Here is a 13,808-nt window from a genome sequence, read left to right on the forward strand (position 1 = left end):
TGGTCACTTTGCAGTTTACTAGAACGTCCAGATCTTTCAGCTGTCCACTCCACCCAGAACTTGTACACTCCATTGTTTTGATTCACTGTAGCATTTTACATTTATCTCTATTAAACTTGATCTCATTATATTTTCCTAAGTGCTCTGGCTTCAGCTGCCTGGGGTGATAGTGCTGAGTAGGAGGAAGGCAGAGGTGTGGTTTAGTGCCAATATTATTTTCCACTTTTACAAATCCTCTATTTTACAAGTGGGGCAGCTAGGTGGTGCAGTGGGTAAAGTGCCAAGGCCTGGAGTCAGGGAGACTCATCTTCCTGAGTTCAAATCAGGCCTCAGATATTTACTAGCTGTGTGACCCTGGGCAAGCCACTTAACTCTCTTTACCTCAGTTTCCTCATCTGTAAAATGAGTTGGTGGAGGAAAGGGCAAATCAGTATCTCTGCCAAGAAAATCCTAAATGGGGCCACAAAGTGTCGGATATGACTGAAAACGACTGAACAGCAACAAAACTTTACAAGTGGAGAGACCGAGGCCCCGGAGAGTCAAGTGGCTTGGTTAAGATTCAGGTCTTTTAGCCACTTTGTGGCAGAACTAGAAAACAAACCCAGGTCCCTGAACTTCAAGGTCAAATCTCTTTCCATTAGGTCTCTTAGGTGTTTGAATACTGGGGAGAGAAAGGAAGAAGTGGGGGTGGGATTTGAGTTAGAATTGGGAAGGAGAGGTTATTGCAAAGGAAAAACATATACTAGGCAAGTACAGCGAGTAAAGAAAAATACTCGAGAAATCTATTTCATTGTCCTGTCCAATTATAACAGCATTTATATATCACTTTATACATATTAAATGATTTTATCTTCACAACAATCTTGGGAGGTAGGTGCTATTATTATTCCCACTTTATAGATGAGGAAACTGAGGCAGGTAGCAGTTAAGTGACTTCTTCAGGGTCACCCAGCTAGTCAGTATCTGAGGCTACATTTGAAATCAGGTCTTCCTAATTTCAGATCTGGAACACTACTCTGTCCCCATCACCACCTAGCTTCAAGTTAGGGCAACTTTCCTGAATTGTCCTTTTGTCTAAAGCCTGCTTTAGCAGGCATTCTCATAGAGGATCTTAGGATCTTGAGATCAAGAATCTTATATGGGGTGTGTGTGTGTGTGTGTGTGTAAATGTATGTATGTCTAAATATGTGATTTGGATTTTAGCCTTGAGCTCAGGTCTTGGGGGGGGTGGAGTGAGAGAGAGAGAGAGAGAGAGAGAGAGAGAGAGAGAGAGAGAGAGAGAGAGAGAGAGAGAGAGAGACAGACAGACAGACAGACAGACAGACAGAGACAGAGAGGATGGGAGGGAGAAAGAGAGAAACAGAGACTGAGAGAGACAGACAGAGAGACTCCAATTCCTCCTTCAGCAAGCTGCCAGCAGGCTACCTTTGCTCCTGCCTCACAGCATGGAGGAAATGGTCTGGACCCCAAATATCCATTGATAAACTCATATTCCTAAAGAGCAAAGTGCCTTTCTCTCAGTCCCAAAGTTAACAAACAACCTCTCTGCATGCCTGAGCAACCTGGCTTTTTGTAAAGATTGCGCCACCTGGTGGGCAGTAGGCAGAATAGAAGAGGTTCAATTTACTCCCCAAGATCCGGTTGCAGGGTGGGTCTTTGGGAGCTTTTCCAGGGTTGCCATTAGGAGCCCAGGTGCTTTGTGAAGCTGGGCCTGTAGGAAATATGTTTTCTGACTCTCTGGTGACACTCTGGCTTGAAGCAGGCCTGGGCTCCACTTTCACTCCCAGTAATGAAACCATCAAACTGTCCTGACTTCTTTTAACACAGTGAAAAATTCCTGAGAAGAAGAGAGATTTAAGTGTCAGTGGGCCCATCCATCAAAGGTTCAGGCCTCATTCTTCTGTGAGAGAAATTGGTCACCTCAGGAACAAGGAGAGAATTTAAGCTTAGGGGAGTTGTTGCTGTGAAGGAGAAAAAGGTGGTTTTGTGGTAGATGCTTGGGGAAAGGACCTTTAATTTGGAGCTGGAAGACCCATGCTGAACTCTAGCTCTGCCCCTTCCTGCATGCTTGACTTTGGGCAAGTCACCTGATCTCTCATCTCTTTTGTCACCTGCAAAATGAAGGTTAATGATGCTGTGGTGCTGAATTGAAAAAAAATTGGTACTCAACAAACACCAAATAAAATAAATATTTCCATTTACATAAAAAAGAAAAGGAGGATTGTACATGAAAATGCAAACTCCTTATAGGGTTGTTGTGAAGAAAGTGTTTTGTAACCTAAAAATGCAAAAATAAGGGAAGGAGAGGGAGGGAGAAAAAAAATTTGGAACTCAAAATCTATCTTTACATGTAATTGGAAAATGTAAAATACTATTAAAACAGAATACAAAAATTCAAGTTACTATTTATTAAAAGGAAAGCAGGATGTTATGGAAAGAGTGCTTCTTCTATGCACTAATTGTGTGGCCTTGGGTATATCATTTAATCTGGAGTAAGTTGAAGGCACTACCCCACACTCAGTTACTCAGGTACAAAACTTCACAGTGCTCCTGAGATCCCATTCTTCCTTAACTTCCTTACCCAACTAGTGACCAAATTCTTTTGACTCTATCTCCCCAATGTTGGTCATATCTGTTCCTTTCTCTCTACTCACAACATTACCACATTGGTCTAGGCCCCTGGATTATTACAATAGCTTTTTAAGTGGCTGACCTGTCTCAAGCCTCTTCCCTTCCCACTCCCTCATTCACACAGCTGCCATTCCTAAATCAGAGGTCTGACCATCTTAGTCCCCTGCACAAGAAGCTTCAAGGGCTCCCTGAGGTCTATAGGATGAACTGTGAGCTCCTCTGCTTACCCAATGTGGCACCAAGTTACCTTTCTAGACTGATTTCATGCTACCTTTCTTCATTCTGTGTTCCAGTTGAACAAATCTACTTGCAGTTTCCTTGCCATGACATACTTATCTTTTACCTCTGTGCTTTTGTCCAGCCAGTACCCCATGCCTTGAATGTTCTCTCTGCCACTTTAGATCTCTCAGTCCTCTTCAAGACCCAGCTCAGGTACCATTTCCTAGAACAGGCCTTTCCTCATGCTCCCAGTTGTTAGTAGAGCTCTTTTCCCTGCCCCTGAAATGACTTTGTTTTTATTTTGTACACATTATTTATTTATATCTCTGTATATATAATATTTTCCTCCAGGAGACTGTAAACTTATTGGGGGAAGGAGATTGGTTCATTTTAATCTTTGTGTTTCCAAGATCCAATGGAGTAACTGGCACTTGATAAATGTTTTGAATTTAATTGAATTAAATCTTTTTGAACTCTAGCCTCCTCATTTGCAACACGGTAGTGACAGTGATTGTCCTATTCACTTCGTAAGGTTGTGCTAGGAAAATACTTTGTTTAACAAACGTAATGTCACCAAATAAGGGGGTAAAATATAATACCAATTAAATTCAGCGAGCAAGTACTAGGTTCTTACTGTGTGTAAAGCACTGTGATAGATAGTGGGCAAATAAGGACCAAAACCCAAACAGTGTCTGTCTTTAAGGAGCATACATTCTACTTAGGGACACTATGTGTACTCAGAAAAGCTGAGAGATAACAATGTATGCTCAGAAAACTATAATAAAACTATTAAACTATAATCCAACACAATGTAAAATTATAATTTGAGGAGGAAAAAAGTAGTAGCAGCTGAGGGGTTTAGGGAAGACTTTATGGAAGAAATGGTACCTGAACAAAGCCTGAAAGAAAGAAAAAAATTCTGAAAGGCAGAAAAGAGAAGGGTGTATACTTTGGGAATGTGAGACTGCTTGTGCCAATGGACAAAATGAAATGTAGGGGTATGCTGTTAGATGTTTAACAACTAGGTCTCAGAAAAAAAGTGTGTATGACACAATGTTAAGTGTAAACTGATTGTCAGCATTTTCTACATCACTTTCTTAAGTATAGACAACCAAAGGCTTACACTGGAAATTCAACAAATGGCTCTCCTAAAGGCAGTGTGACCATCTCGAGCATACTGGGAAAAGCCAATAGTGAGAAACAGCTAGTATTGAATTTTAACTGCAGTATGGTGTGAGTAAAGGGGAATGATTTCTTGTAAGGCTGGAAATAGGGAACTTTGGAGGAAGGTTTTAGGAGATGATGAGTTCTGTCGTTGATGTATTGAGTTTGAAATGCTAGTAGGACATCCAGGAGGAAATATGCAGTAGACACATTTGGTGATGCTGGGCTGTAGAGAGATCCAGACTTTCTATCCATCTATCTGTCCATCTATCTATTTATCTATCCATCCAGCTGTCTATCTATCTATCTATCTATCTATCTATCTATCTATCTATCTATCTATCTATCTATCATCTATCTATCCATACATGCACACACACATATATGTAAGTTACTTGTTACTTGTATAGGGCTAATAATTGTGCTTATAGGAACAAATGAGGTCACAAAGAAGGTCTAGAGAGAAAAGGTATACCACAGGACAGAGTCTTAATTTTTTTACATAATATTTTATTTTTCCTTGTTACATGTTGAAACAATTTATAAACATTTTTTTAAAAAAAGTTTCAATTTTTATTCCTCCCTCCCTCCCCTATTCCCTCCCTGAGACAGTAAGCAATCTGGTATAGACTATACATGTGCAATCATGTAAAACATTAATTTCCATTAATAGTTTGTACAATAACACTTGAATAAAAAAAGTATGAAAGTGAAAAATAGCATGTTTCAGTCTGTATTCAGACAGTATCAACTCTTTCTTTGAAGGCAGATAGCGTGCTTCATTATGAGTTTTTTGGCATTGTCTTGGCACTGCTGAGAATAGCTAAGTCATTCACAAATTCTTCATTGTACAATATTGCTATTACTGTTTACAATGTTCTTCTGGTACTGTTCATTTCGATTTGCATGAGTTCATGTAAGTCTTTCTAGATTTTTCTGAAATCATCCTGCTTGTCATTTCTTTCCTTCTTTCCTTTTATTTCTTTCTTCTTCTTCTTCTTCTTTTTTTTTTTTTGGTTAGGCAATGGAGTTAAGTGATTTGCCCAGGGGTCACATAGCTAGTAAGTGTTATGTGTCTGAGGCCAGATTTGAGCTCAGGTCCCCTTGAATCCAGGGCTGGTGCTTTATCTATTGTGCCACCTAGGCTATCCCCTGCTTGTCATTTCATATAGCACAATAGTATTCTATCACAGTCATACACCACAGCTTATTTAGCCATTCCTCAATTGATGGGCATCCTCTCAATTTCCAATTCTTAGCCACCACAAAGAGTTGCTATAAATATTTTAGTACAAATAGGGCCTTTCCCCTGTTTTTGGATGTCTTTGGGATATAGAGCTAGCAGTGGTATTGCTGGATCAAAGGCATGTACAGTTTTACAGCCCTTTGAACATAGCAGAACCTTATTTTTATTGAGGAATAAGATTTGGGTGATACCTGTCCTCATTTGAATGACCCTAGCAGCAGAAATAAGAGTGAGGTTAGTATTTTTGCCATAGTCAGATAATGGCCATAGTTGTCTCTTCTAGATTTTTCCCATTAGGACAGATTAATTTAACAGATTAGCTGATCCTGATCCCAAGAGGGATGTAACTGAGGGGGTAGGGAAGCCTGCCTTATACAGTGAGCTCATTGTGCCAAGAAAGGTAGCAGTCTGGTGAGCTTATTTATCCTGGTGGGCAGACCCAGACTGTACATTGAGTTTATAGCTAGGAAGGAGATCTTGAAGTCTCTAATTTTGTAAATGAGAAAATTGAAGCTCAGAGATAAGAAATGACTTGCCCAAGGTCACACAAGTGCAAATAGCAGGCCTGAGCTTTGAAACTCAGGTCCTCTGAGCCCCAGGTAAAAACCCATCTTCTACAAGAAACCTTTCCCCTTATTTGATTATCTCCAATTTATTCTGTCTATATCCTGTTTGTACATAGATGTTTGCATGTTGTCTCCTTGTTAGACTGTGAGCTATTTGAAAGCAGAAACTACTTTTTGCCTTCTTTGTATAGAGTGATTAGCCTAGTACCTGGTATACAGTAGGCACTTCATAAATGCTTATTGCTTGTTTGCTTATTATCCAAAGCCAGTGCCCTTTTTTATGGTACCATTTCCAGTCACAAACACTTATTAAGCACCTACCTATGTACACATACTTTGCTAAGCACTGGAGATATAAAGAAAGGCAAAAAACAAATAGTGTCTACCCTCAAGGAGCTTACAATCTAATTGGGGAGACAACATGCAAACAACTATGTAATTGAAAACTCTGGTGCCTAGGCTATTGGGATGTGACTTGAGGATCCCAAGATAGGTGGGGAGGGCCCTAGATGGGGTTGTACCTGATTAAAAAAGGCATAGAAAGGAATATAGGTGAAAGAAGAGGAGGGAAAGGTTTTATAGATCAGTTTCTCACTTCCTGAGGAAGATTAGTATTATAGAATGAGCACTGAAATCAGAGGCCTGGGACTAAACCCTGGCTCTCACACATACTAGTTATGTGTGGATATGTCATTTGACTTCTGAGCCTCAGTTTCCTTACTTGTAAAATGGGGATAATAATGCCCAGGGAGGACTAGCACCTCTTTTCTGAAGGCTTGCTGAACCCTTTTCAGTGCTGCTCATCCACCTTTGGTGTCCACTTTCACTCAGTTCTCACCTCTGTCTCCAAGAAGCTGTAGCATTCGAAGCATCTGTACTCTGGTCTCTGCTTACGGGCAAAACCAGGTTGAGGGTAACCACCAGGTCTCAAACCTGTCGGTGAGTTAGGAGGGTGTCTGACCATGAAGGCAGCTGAAGCAGGCATTTTGGAGAGCTTAGAGCTTGGTCAGACATCCAAGACCCCATGGTCATCCACTGTGTCAAGGGCCATGTCCAGTTGTCCTGATTTTTGTCGTGCCACTGGACTTTGATGACTATGGAAGAGACAGGGAGGCTGACAACTTCTTGAAAATGCTTCACTTAGAAAGAGGCAGAGTCAAGATGGCAGAGTGAAAGCAGTGACTTGCTTGAGCTCTCCCCTAAAGCCCTCCAAATACCTGTAAAAAAATGGCTCTAAACAAATTCTAGAGCAGCAGAACCCACAAAAAGACAAAGTGCAACAAATTTCCAGCCCAAGACAACCAGGATGGTTGATTGGAAAGGTCTACTGCACTGGCCTAGGAGAGGAATGCAGTTCAGCCTGGGTGTGCAGGCAAAGACTAGGCCTCAGAAAACCTGGAACAGTCCTCAGAGGACTGAATCACAGGCAGCTGTGGCAGTTTCCAGACTTGTCAACCCACAAATGCAAAAGACAACTTAGAAGGTCAGTAGGAAAAATTTGTGACTACAGTGAGAGAGAGAAGCTCAGTCCCAGTCCCAGCCCTAGTCCCAGTGTAGCCCTGGGGTGGCGGCTGCTTCCAGAGCTTAGCCCACAGACTGAGGGGGAATCAAGTGGCTGATCAGAGGGGGATTGCAGGAATGTCTTTGGTAGTGCTGAGGCAGGATTCTCTTGCTTTGCCCATGCTTGGATCTGGGCCACAGTTCTGGATGGTGGTCCTGAGGTGAGGAGGAGTGCTGGCATGGTGGAGCTTGTAGTGGTTGTAGAGAGAAAATCCTCCTCACAGTTCCAAGGCAGAAAAGAGTGCTTTTAGTCACTCATAGACCACAGCACAGGCCAGGAAAGGAGTAAACAACTTGCCCTTGATCATACCACCTTGGAAGAAATGAAAATTTACAGGTCCCTAAAAATATCTCTGAAAGCAGCTGCACAAAACCCCCGAAGCTTGGGACAGTACATTCTCCACACTGGAATCAGACCCCTACCTTAACAAAGAGTTTAAAACTCAAGTAATTGGCTGGGAACATAGGCAAACTTTGCAAAAAAAGTCAGACCATAGAATCTTTGGTGACAAAGAAGATGAAAACATACAACCAGTAGAAGACAACAAGGTCAAAGCTCCTACATCCAAAGCCTCCAAGAAAAATATGAATCAGTCCCAGGGCCATGGAAGAGCTCAAAAAGGATTTTGAGAAGCAAGTAAGAGAAGTAGAGGAAAAACTAGGAAGACAAATGAGAGTGATATAGCAAAATCATGAAAAACAAGTCAACAGCTTGCTAAAGGAGACCCCTAAAATACTGAAGAAAATAATACCTTAAAAAATAGACTAACCCAAATGGCAAAAGAGGTCCAAAAAGCCAATGAGAAGAAGAATGCCATTTTTATGATCTCTTTAGGATATAGGCCTAGAAGTGGTATTGCTGAGTACAAGGGTATGCACATTTTTATAGCCCTTTGGGCATAGTTCCAAATTGCTCTCCAGAATAGTTGGATCAGTTCACAACTCCACCAACAATGCATTAGTGTTCCAATTTTCTTGCATCTTCTCCAACAGTTATCATTTTTCTGTTTTGTTGTGTTAGCCAATCTGATAGCTGTGATATGGTACCTCAGAGTTGTTTTGATTTGCATTTCTCTAATCAATAGTGATTTAGAGCATTTTTTCATATGACTATAGATAGCTTCAATTTCTTCCTCTGAAAACTGCCTGTTCATATCCTTTGACAATTTATCAATTGGGGAATGACTTGTATTCTTATAAATATGACTCAGTTCTCTATATATTTTAGTAATGAGGCCTTTATCAGAGACACTCAGCCTGAAACTACAAATAGGTGAAGGGCAAACATGTGACTGTGGGCAGGTTGTTTCTCTCTGGGAACCTTACAGAATCATAGCTATAGATGACATATTCCAACCTCCTCATTTTACAGGTGAGGAAACTGAGGCCCAGAGAGATAAAGTGAGTTATCTAGGGTCATACAGGTAGTAAGCAGCAGAGATGGGCTTTGAACCCAGGTCCTTTGACTTCAACCCAAGGATACCACTACCACCTCCTCGTCTGTGAAAGGAGAGAGTTGAAAATGAGAATCTCTGTGGTTCTTCCCTGCACTGAATCCTGTGGGTTCTTGATATTTGCTTTTTCGCCTCACAGCTCTAATTCTCATCCACCTTATAGATAGAAGTGTAGTCCTTCATTAAGAAAATGGGAAAGGCACTTCCTGAATATTAAGCTAGAATGAATCTGTCTCTCTGCCTGCCTGGGAACAGACCAAGCCTGAAATCCTTCTGGAAGCTACTAGGAGCCACAGACCTGGATTGCTGAGGTAAGTTTGCATCAGTGAAAGGGCCAGTCCTCCCTGCCTGTCTGCTTCCAGGCAGTAGCATGAAATGTTACAGCAAGGCTCTATTACAATCTACTGATTATTTCTAATGTGAACATGACAGGTGCCCTCAGCAGCTTCCTCCCTCCTTGAACTGCCAAGTGGAGCCTCTGGCCGTAGCTGTGAGGATGGGAGGCAGGAGGTGGAGGGAGGAGGTTGTACAAGTGAAATGTTAGCTTCCAAGGGAGAGGAATCAAAAGAGAGAAACACTGGAAAAGAGACAGAGCTTAAGAAGAGATAAAACATACTCAAGTGGGTGATGGTAATTTACCTTGGGAAAGGGTGCCTGGTGTCAGCTGATATGCTATGATGTCTGGCTGTGAAAGCAGTAACCTTTATTGGGAGCAAGGCAGTCAAATGAGGATGGGGAGGAGGAGATGGAGAAAAAAGAGGAAAAGGAAGAGGTAAAGGGAGAGGGAGAAGAGGGAAAGGAAGAGGAAAAAGAGGAAGAAAAAGAAAAGAAAGGAAGAAGAGAAAAAGAAGAGGAAGAAGAGGGAAAGAGAGAAGAAGAAGAGGGAAAGGGAGAAGAAGAAGAAGAGGAAAAAGGAGAGAGAGAAGAGGGAAAGGAAGATGAAAAAGAGGAAGAAAAAGAAAAGAAAGAGGAAGCAGAGAAAAAGAAGAGGAAGAAGAGGTAAAGGGAGAGGAAGAAGAGAAAAAAGGAGAGGAAGAAGAGGAAAAGGAAAGGGAAGAAGTCTTGTTCTCTGTAATGCTGGATGGAATTTTTAGCAACATGGAAAGAGCAACCAAGAAAGGGTCCCAGGTGTTGAGAGAGAGAGAGAGAGAGAGAGAGAGAGAGAGAGAGAGAGAGAGAGAGAGGAGAAAGGCAAACACTCAGGCTGCTGTGGGATAGTGGAAAGAAGGCTGGCTTGCAGTCAGGAAATTTAGGTTCAGGGGTAAGTCCTCTCACTTTTCTGAGCCCCAATCACCCATTACACTATACATACCCACACACGTATAGACGTATATGTACACATATACACACTCTTTTGTTGTTCTTGTCATTTTTAGTTGTGTTTCACCCTTCTTGGTCCCATTTGGGTTTTCTCGACAAAGATACTTTTTGCAATTTCCTTCTCCAGCTCATTTTACAAATGAGGAAATTGACACAAACGGGGTTAAATGACTTGCCCAGGGTCACACAGCTAATTAGTGTCTGAGGCCAGATTTGAATTCAGGATGATGAGTCTTTCTGACTTTAGGCCCAGAACTCTATCTACCATGCCACCTAGCTGCCCTATACATACTATACATATACACATATATACACACACACGTGTACATATGTATACACACACACACATATATACACACACATATACATATACATACACATACACATGTACTAACTATGATACCAGAGAGAGTGTGATAAATAAATGCAAAGAAGAAGTATGAGGAGGAAGGGATGCCTTTAGGGACAGTTTCATGGAAGAGATAGCATTAAATTGAGCCTTGAATAATAATAACAATAGCTCACATTTATATAACATCTTAAGGTTTGCAAAGCACTTTGTTATCTTGTCTGAACTGGTTCTGTCCTCTGGGGTCAGGTATAATAAGTCTGGTTGTCCTTTTGTGTGACAACATTTCATTTTAAAAAATTAATGTATTTTGTTTTCACATAACTTTGATTTCCAAATATATCTCTCTTCTCTCTCCTCTACAGAGAGCCAAAGAAGAAAAAAGAAAGATTGAGGGGAAAAAAAGCAGTTCAGCAAAACTAACCAACATATCAAAGGAGTCTGAGTGTCTGTGCGATATTCCATACCCATGGACTTCCACAACTACAAAAAAGGGAGGGAGGTGCATTTTCTTATCTCTTCTTCAAAGCTAAGCTTGGTCAATATGATGATTACCTAGAATTTTCTTTCCATTCACAGTGCTGTATTCATTGCGCCTATTATTTTCCTGATTCTGCCTACTTCACTCTACACCATTTCATGTAAATCTTTTTAATTGCCTTGCAATACTCACAAAGAATACAAGTAAACAGACCACCAAGATAGTTACAGAAGCTAACATTTATATAGCTCTTTAAGGTTTGTAAAGTGTTATGCATATGTTTTCCTGTTTGACTCTCCTCACAACAACCCTGAGGGGTAGGTGATATTATTATTCCCATTTTATAGATCAGGAAACTGAGGTTGAGAAATTAAGGGACTTGCTTAGGGTCACAAAGCTAGTGTCTGAGGTGGAATTTGAACTCAGATCTTCTTGATTACAAGTCCAGTGCTTTTACTCACTTGCCTCTTATAGATAATCACATTTTGCAAAATAACATGTATCATACAGGATGAAGAGATTAAAAAAAAAAGGCCTGTGAAGAGGAATTTGCTCCTTGGTGAAATTCTCTGAATTAAGGCCATATATGTATGTGTGTGTGTGTGTGTGTGTGTGTGTGTGTTGTGTGTGTGTGTATATATATATATATGTGTGTGTGTGTGTATGTATGTATATATGTGTGTATATATATATACATATATACACACACACTCTGAATTAAGCCTATATACATACATACATACATACATACATGCATACATACATACATACATACATACATATATACACACACACACACACACACACACACATAATGATGTTTAGAGACTTCCACCATAAAAGTAGGCCTAGAGGAAGAAATTAAAAATGACTCAGATATGCCTATTCACAGAATACTTTACTATGAACTGTATTATGTACTTCTTTGGAGAAGAGAGTTGGCAAGTAGAAGAGGTGGGTATTGAATGAAATAATTAATTAAAACTGCCTCTGACTAAAAAGTGACTGGTTATGACATAGCAGTCATATCAGAACCAGGTGACTCCAATCAGCTCCCTGATTATAGAGCAGAGTTCAAAGTAAATACCAAAAGAGAAGAAAAAGATGAAAGTAGAGATAAGGAAAGTAGTAGAGTTAGAGGGGATGACAGATTTAGAAATGGAAAGGGCCTTTGGAATTATCTTATTTAAATCTCTCATTTTATAGATGAAGAAACTGAGGCGCAGAGAGATGAAAAGCCTTGCTCAAGGTCACACAGAAAGTAGCAGAGCCAGATTTTAGATCTAGGTCCTCTGACCCCCAATTCAGGATCTCTCCCCTTGCATATTATTGCTGCAGTTCTAATCAGACATGATTTAACAATTTCCCTCCAAAAAATGGAAGTAGGTAAGATTGAAGACACTGGCTTGCTTTTCAGAGTCTGGAAACTTTCTTGGCCAACAGAAGATGAGTGAATCCCCAAGGATTCTGTCTGAAAAGTCAGATGAGATTTAGTATTTTCAGAACTGTCACATTCTCTGAATAAATGGAATTCAAGTAAGAATCAGACGTATTTGGGCCCCTCCTGAGTAGGTTGCTTAGGAGTCTTTGAACCTTTTGTAAAATCCTTTGTCATCTGATATGTATAGGGTACCAAGGCGTGGCTCTATGCTATATCGTACTGGCTAGGGACCAATCTGGGTGTGTGTGTACATGAGTTTTATGGGTATCACCAGAAACAGGGTGTCAAGGCAATTGAACTATGGTGGGGTATGAGGCGGGAACAAAACAGAAGCTCTTCCTAATGGTTCGAAGGGCACCAGCCTCTCCCATTCTGGGGCTGGCTGTTGAAGCAGATTAAAAACAGGGGAGTCAGAACCTCTGTCAAACTGGACTGTTGTTTGTTTTAGGGTGGTCCATTGCAGAGTCTAGTATATTGAAAAAATAGGGAGAGGAAAAAGAGTCAGGTATTTTATAGTGAGATGAACACTGGATTAGGAGTCAGAAGACCTGGGCTCAAATCTTGACTTTTCTATTTATTGGCATATGACTGCAGGCAAGTCATTCCCTTCTTAGGAAAGGGAAGAAGCCTCGGTTTCCTCATTTGTACTAGATGATCTCTAAAATCCTTTTTCTGCTCTAAATCCGAGGAAGCTGTGAACTCTTTGTGGTAGAAGAATGTCATTATTGGTGGCTGATTTTCCTGGGCTGCTTGCTTTTTCTGTGTGTTTTCCTTTTTTGTCGGTCCCTGGGGAAGTTGTGTGCCTAGTAGGCTATGCTTTGAGCTGCCCAAGACCTTGGTAACAGAGGAGGTGAAAAAAGTTTGATGATGGTGAGTCTGAATCGCAAGGTCGATATAGCTCTGTTCTTGCCAATACATAACCATTTCCCTATTTTCTCAAGGCATTTTTGTCTTAGAAATTCCAGGGCTTACAATTAGGACTGGGAAGCTTTTAGACTGTAGGGTGTCATGCAGAGTATTGAAAACTGAGTATAGGGGCCTATTATGTTTCCTAGGTCCAGGGACCCTTAGAGGGTGCAATAGGGGCAAGTGTTCTAGATCTGATAGAATGTAAGCCCCTTGAGGGCAGGGTCTGTTTTACCTTTGTCCTTGTTACCCCCCACCTCCAACCTTCCCCTAGCACTGTGCCTGGAACATTGTATGTGTTAAACTTGTTAACTTGTTAATTGATAACTGGGGTAGAGAGTTAGAGAGTATAGGTTGCGATTCTACTATCTGAATCCCTTTAAATGCATTCTATTCCACAAGTGCATTCTCCATCTTTACCATTTATTTCCACTGTTTGAAATAGAAAACAACGATGCTATAATGTCATGA

The 13,808-nt window shown here is 40.8% G+C and overlaps 1 long non-coding RNA gene across 1 annotated transcript in view; it reads left to right on the forward strand.

The window, feature by feature from the left end:
• LOC144454081 (uncharacterized) overlaps positions 1-11,599 on the forward strand; it is a 99,181-nt gene extending 87,582 nt beyond the window's left edge. Inside the window, exon 7 of the long non-coding RNA XR_013484587.1 lies at positions 10,875-11,599. This is a non-coding gene — a long non-coding RNA (uncharacterized LOC144454081). The remainder of the gene's footprint in view (positions 1-10,874) is intronic.
• Positions 11,600-13,808: the final 2,209 nt, after the last annotated feature.

The sequence above is a fragment of the Phascolarctos cinereus genome, unplaced genomic scaffold (genome assembly GCF_003287225.1).
Source record: "Phascolarctos cinereus isolate Bilbo 61053 unplaced genomic scaffold, phaCin_HiC Scaffold_2;HRSCAF=192, whole genome shotgun sequence".
NCBI lineage: Eukaryota > Metazoa > Chordata > Mammalia > Diprotodontia > Phascolarctidae > Phascolarctos > Phascolarctos cinereus.